The sequence below is a fragment of the Primulina huaijiensis genome, chromosome 4, assembly GCF_012295235.1.
Source record: "Primulina huaijiensis isolate GDHJ02 chromosome 4, ASM1229523v2, whole genome shotgun sequence".
Classification (NCBI taxonomy): domain Eukaryota; kingdom Viridiplantae; phylum Streptophyta; class Magnoliopsida; order Lamiales; family Gesneriaceae; genus Primulina; species Primulina huaijiensis.
The window spans coordinates 17,546,913-17,554,064 of record NC_133309.1 but is presented as its reverse complement, the minus strand read 5'-3'; positions in this window follow the sequence as shown (position 1 = coordinate 17,554,064).

Here is a 7,152-nt window from a genome sequence, read left to right as displayed (position 1 = left end):
AGAATTATTTCAAACTTTTATGATCGGTGAATATCTTACATTTCTCCCCATAATGGTAGTGTCTCCAAATTTTCAAAGCAAAAACTACTGCTGCAAGCTCAAGATCATGAGTGGGGTAGTTTTTCTCGTGAATCTTCAACTGTCTCGACGCATAGGCTATAACTCGGTCATTTTGCATCAGAACTGCGCCCAATCCAAGTTTAGATGCGTCGGTATAAAGAACATAATCCCCTTGCCCCGATGGCATAGCTAAGACTGGTGCTGAAATCAAGGCTTGCTTCAACTTGTCAAAACTATCTTGGCACTCTGATCCCCATATAAACTTTGCATTCTTTTTGGTCAAGGATGTCAAAGGTACTGCAGTAGAAGAGAATCTCTGAATAAACTTGCGATAATAGCCAGCTAATCCCAAGCAACTGCGAATCTCGGTAACACTCTTGGGTACTGGCCACTCTTTCACTGCCTCGACTTTGCTTTGATCAACTTCAACGCCATTACGAGAAATGATGTGGCCTAAGAATGCCACTCTATCGAGGCAAAACTCGCACTTGCTGAATTTTGCATATAGCTTCCTGTCTTGTAGTACTTGCAGTGCTGTCCTCAAATGACGACTATGCTCATCTTTGTTCTTCGAATAAATCAATATATCATCAATGAAGACAATAATAAACTGATCCAGGTACGGCTGAAATACGCGATTCATGAGATCCATGAAGATCGCTGGTGCGTTAGTTAGACCGAATGGCATGACCATAAACTCGTAGTGCCCATATATGGTACGGAATGCTGTCTTGTGTACGTCTGACTCTTTTACTTTCAACTGATGGTACCCAGATCGAAGATCAATCTTAGAAAATATCGATGCTCCTTGCAATTGATCAAATAAATCATCAATTCTTTGCAGTAGATACTTGTTCTTGATGGTGACCCTATTAAGCTCTCGATAATCGATGCAAAGACGCATACTACCATCTTTCTTCTTCACAAATAATACCGGTGCGCCCCATGGAGAATAGCTAGGGCGAATGAAACCCTTTTCTAGTAACTCTTGGATTTGATCTTTCAATTCTTTCATTTCAGCGGGTGCTAGACGATAAGGTGCTTTAGATATAAGAACGGTGCCCAGCAATAGATCAATAGAGAATTCCACTTCACGGTCAGGTGGAATACCGGAAATGTCCTCGAGAAAGACGCTAGGAAAATCCCTCACAATATCAACATCTTCTAATTTCTGACTGATGGATTCCTGTGCAGTAGTGACACATGCTAGATAAGCCTGGCATCCATGCTTAATAAGCTTCCTCGCACATAGACAAGAGATAATGTGCGACATTTACTTGTTTCTTGCTGCCTCAAAGACAAAAGATTTACCACTAGGTGGCCTAATAGATACCGATCGCTGACGGAATCAATCGAAGCTCCATTCGCTGATAGCCAATCCATCCCAAGTATAATATCGAATTCGGGCATAGGAAGCACAATAAGATCTGCCCGCACAACATCCTTGAATAAACGAAGCTCCAGATTCTTGACAATCTTAGACGTGAGCATTTGATCACCGGATGGAATTGAAACTTTGAAACCCAGACCCATATCTTGAGGAATAATATTCAGTCTTTTGATGAAGGTTTCAGATATGAATGAATGTGTAGCTCCTGAATCTAGCAACGCATAGGTAGCCACACCTAGAATGATAATCATCCGTGCAGTGAAAATGTCCTTTAAATATTTCCATGTTGAAGCTTAAAGATTTACTATCATTAATTTTCCAAAGTTAGGTGGAGATTGCGTGTTGAACTTAAGAATTTCTGGAAAATTGAGTTTTAGCCTTTCAAATTTTTTTTTTCCGAATTTTTGCACTTTAGTCCCCAAAATTTCAGATAATTGCAGTTCGGCCCTTATAATTTTCGAAAATTTCCATCTTAGTCCTTTAGAGTTTTGAAATTTTCATTTTGGTCCTTAAGAATTTGGTAATTGCATTAAAGCCTCTTATCTTTTGATTAATTGTGTTTTGGTCCCTTAATTATCGAAAATTACAATTTCGACCTCAATTTTCGAAAATTTGCCCAATTAACCCCAATAGATTCGGTACCTTCATTCAACCCCTTAGTTATGATTTCCTTTAATTTTGGCCCTAAACTTTTTATTTAGAAGCATTACATCCTTCACATAAAATAAGGCACAACATTCAAGTCATTTTCTATGGTTTGTAAAATCATAACTTAAATCTAACTAAGGTAGATCATGCAACCTAATTTTACCTCTAGGCTAAATCTTGTTCCCAAACCAATTCTAATAACAAATTTAACATTTTATGCGGTAGTAAGCAATGTAAAAACGTTAAATGACTAGGTTACCTGTGATAAGCGTAGTGTCTGCCTCTTCCTCAGCTTCCTCGGCATTCATAACATAAGCTCGGGCCGTAGTAGCTACTTTCCTCTTTGGGCAGTCATTGGCTTTGTGTCCATCCTCCTTGCGGTAGAAGCATTTAAATGATCCCCATTCACACTTGCCAAGATGTGGGCGGTTGCACTGTTTGCATAGTTGCTTCTCAGCAGGCTTTGGTGCTCCAGGATTTTGTGGCTTTGGTGGCGCTGGCTTCTTGACTTGACCTTGGGGCTTTTGGGGCCCTTGAGGTCTAGGAGGACCAGTATTCGGCTTCTGGTTGGGTTGATTGTTATTCTGATAGTGCTGCCTTTTGCGCTGAATCTTAGAGTCAATGTCCTTCAAGGACTGCTCAGCCTGATATGCATAAGTAACTGCCATAGCATAATTCTCCGGACGCATCATCATAACTTTATCCCGAATGGTAGGTCGTAGTCCATCCATGAAATTTCTAAGCTTTTCTTCAGCATCCCTGGCAATAAGGGGAACAAAATGGCAACCCCTATCAAACTTCTTCACAAATTCAACAACAGTGGCATCTCCTTGGCGAAGAGCCATAAATTCCCTCTTTATTCGGCTCCTAGCATCCGGAGTGAAATGGCAACCCCTATCAAACTTTCTTTGAGAATTTTTGGATATATAATATATGTGCCTATCAAACTGGCAATAAGGGGCACAAAATGGAAACCCCGATCAAACTTTCATTGAGAATTTTTGGATGTATAGTATATGTGCCTATTGCACCGCCTCAACAAACAAAAATGGGACCTCAAAGAAAGGTCGGAATTTATGTTGATTATGATAGCTGAAACGTCTGCCCTTAGTATTGCTTAAAAAATTATAGAAATTTTTTTTCTTTTCACTCAATATTTCGGCCATACACATATTGAAACGTCTGCCTTCTTTATTGCTTTAAAAGTACTAGAAAATTTTTTTTTTCTATGATTTTAAGCCTTTACAAAAATATTTTTATAAAATATTTTTCTCTTTAAAATAAAACATCAACCAACTAGCATTTTTAGAAATCAATGAAATAGCCATAAAAATAAAATCGTCTACTGTTTTACCAACCTTAAAAAGAAATAATTTGAAAAGAATAGCTCATACTAAACCTCTCAAAAATCTCTCAAAAAGCATAAATAACTAGTCTTAAAATCTTTAATTATAAATCATGATTCATAAGTCACAAGTGCGGAACTAAGTAGAAGCGCTGGTCCTCGAGTTGTGTGCACCTTCAGTCCAGTCAGTTCATCCGTCACGACCTCCCTCAAACTCACCTACATCCATCACACCTAGTGAGTCTAAAGACTCAACACACCACAATCTTTATAACAAATAATACATATAAAAAACCACATGCAACAGTGAAAATACTTTTAGGTAAAAATAACATTTCATGACATGCATAAATAAATCTTATGTAACGCCCCGAAAATTCAAAGATCTACGCGAACCATATGCAATTGAGTTATTAAATTCTTTGTATTTTAACTAAATGTTTTAATTGCATTAATTAATTATGTTGCGCATATTTACATGTTTAAAATATATTTTCCTACATGGTTGCATTAAAATATATTTTTAAAGAATATTCGAGTTGCGATCGAGGAACGGAGACCGAGAGCTGAAAAAATAGAAAATGATTTTATTAAATAATTGTTATTAATTATTTAAAATATGGGTGATGCTTTTTATTATTTTTGAAAATAAGGGGTTTTGAGGTGATTTTATACGCCGGGAAGTAATTTTTATCGGTATTGGTTTTTCAACAAAAATACGAACTTTTTAGCAACCCGGCTATTTAATTCACAAACTTATTTTTACCAAAACTATTTTAATATTTTATTTAAAACCTAATTAGACTAATGGGCTTAATTTAATGGCTTAATAGGCCTAAAGCCTAGTTAGTGTTTAATTAGTATATAAAATACTTAAAACACTCCCCAAACCCCACAACTCCTCACGCTACTTTTCTGAAATTGGCACCCCAAAACCCACTCAATTCACACGGCACACACAAGAATTTTTGAAAGCAAAATCGGTGGAAGCTCAAGGGTGATTCAAGCCAAAGGTCTTGCTCCGTTCTTCGTCATCGTCAACGGTTTTTCGTGCGTTAAACACGCAAAGGCACGCCATAATTCTCCTTTTACTCATCCATCACACCATAGTATTTTATTTAATTGGATTTTTGCATGAAAAACAAGTGCATCATGAAACAATTTCGTTTTTATAATACATGTGAATTTTTTAGGCATGAAATTGTTGCAAAATTTTGTTAAACATGTGTTAAAGGGGCTGTCATGATTAGGTAAGGTTTATGAGTTGTTATATGAATAATTATTGGTTAAAATATGATACAATTTGTTAAGAAAACAAGCTGGAAAGCCGAAGGACAAAAAGGGAAGCAGGAGCCGTGGAGTATGTCGGAGTGTTCTTCATAATATGGCACGTTTCCTATGCATGGAGTCTAGGGGCTCGACCAAGTCAGGGTGATGGGACCTAAGGGACTAGTGTCAGGGTCTGGAAGGGTCCTAGCATGGCCAGGAGCCCTCGCGCGCAGCCATGGAGGAGTCCCATTCGCGCGAGCTGTTGCTTGGGACAGCAGCCCATGGGGCTGGTTTCTGGGGCTGGGTGGCTCCGGGTAGGTTCATCAGGGTCCTAGGGTCATGGGCAGGGGTCGGACTAGGGTTTGGTGCGGCTGGGTTGGCTGTGGCTCGAGAAAATGTGAGTTATCCAAGGGAGCGCGCAGGCTGCCATATTTATGTGCAGGTGGCTCGTGCGTGGGTTCTAGGGCCTGGGCTGGACTGGGTGGGGTCTTGGCATGGTCCAAGGGTGGTCAGGGTTGTCTGGGCTCGGGGGTGGCTCGGCTGGAAGAGCCCTTGCTATCTAGGAGTCTTGGGCGAAGAAGAGAGAATGAGCGCAGGTTGCTGCTGGGCATGGGGAGTTGTTCGCGTGGCTAGCTGCGCAAGGTAGGGGCTTGGTGGTTGTCTAGGCTAGGTCTAGGCTTGTCTAGGGTCAGTAAGGGTCGTGGGCGATCAATGGTTTGAGGGCTGGAAGTGTCCTAGTGTCGATAGGAGTCCTAGGATCCAAAGGAAGCTTGTGCACAGATTCTGTAGCACGGTTCCAGGGTGTTTGAGCACCTTAGGGATCATGTTCTTTGGGCTGGGCTTGTTCAAGAGGGTGCCTAGATGGGTTGGCTAGGTTTTGGCTCAAGGTGGTTCGGGCGTGGCTCTAGTAAATTAGGAGATGGCTCGGTGTGTTCGATAAGGTGCCAATTTCGAAAATTAAGAAACAAAAATTGAATCCATGGGTCCACGGGGGTGGCTCATGACTTGGAAGGGTAGAATAAATCTTAAAAATATTATGTTAAAAATTTGGGATCAAAATAACGAGTTTTGGATTTAATCGAGATTTAATCGCCGCACGAAACGCTAATTAATGAGTTAATCGAAAAGTCTAGTTTTAAGCCTTATAAAATTATGAAAAATTAGTTTTAAGCTTAAATAATTATTATAAGTCTAAGTTTTTAATTTGGGAATTTTATATTAAGGTTTGATTTAATTCGAGATTAAAACGCATTAATACGTCACATTTAAAGATTAATTTAAAAGTCCTCGATTTATGCTAAATAAAAATATGGAAAAATTCATGTAGGCTTAAATAAATATTTGGGACATGTTAGAGTCAATAAAATTAAGAAAGAGTCAAAAACGTAAAATTATACGTCCAGGGGTAAAAAGGTCTTTTCACATCTAAAAAGTAGTAATCGTCATGGCAGTGCCCTGAATGCTGTTTTATGTGCTAATATGATTATTTTCTATAGTTATGGATGCTTATGTAATTTTAAATGTTAAAATGATATTTTAAACGTTTATGGGATTTTATAAGTTAAAATGATATTTTAAATGTTTAGGGAATTTTATATGTTTATGATTTAATATATCAAAATGTTATTTTAAATGTTTTGAGGTTAAAATGATTATTTTTAAATGTTTATGAAATGTTCATGATTAAATTATGATTTTTAAATGTCTATTTGATTTTTATGATTTAAGGAAGACATTTAAAATACATGTTGCATGCTTGGTTTTAAAAATGAAAAAAATGTTATGGTATTCATGATTTTTATAAAGTGATGTGAATGAAAAATGTTAAAGGATGTGAAGTGATTGTGACTAATTCGTTAATAATGGCGATGTCGTGAGGGTGATGGTCCCAGTGGGAGCCCGACGATCGTGTTTCCATTATTGCGAATATGAGGTTATGAGGTTTGAGGAAGAATGGGAATATCATGAGGGGAGAAGGCCCCAGAGGGAGCCCATTTATGGGAGAAGGCCCCAGAGGGAGCCCCGACGATCGTATTTCTATTCGATCATGTTAGGCCAAGGCTCAGTTGACCGGTGAGAGCGTCGCTGATGTCCCCACCGCCCAGTACTGTAGTTATATGTAGATGGATCCATCGATCATGTCATGTCATGTCAGGAAAGTCACAATTAACGATCTGAATTCAACAAAGGAAAAGAAAAATGTTTATGATCATGTAAAAGGTTTTATGTCATTTTTTGAGGAAAAGGAAAAGGTTAAGGTTTATGTTATGCATGTCATGAAAATATTAATGTTTAAAGTTGATACATCATTATGAAAATGTTTTTATGCATCATAAAAAGGTTTACGAAAATGTTCATGTTTGAAGTTTATGCATCTTCATGAAAACGATATTTTAAGTACAAGTATTTTTCACTGTTACTTGTGATTTTATACGTATTA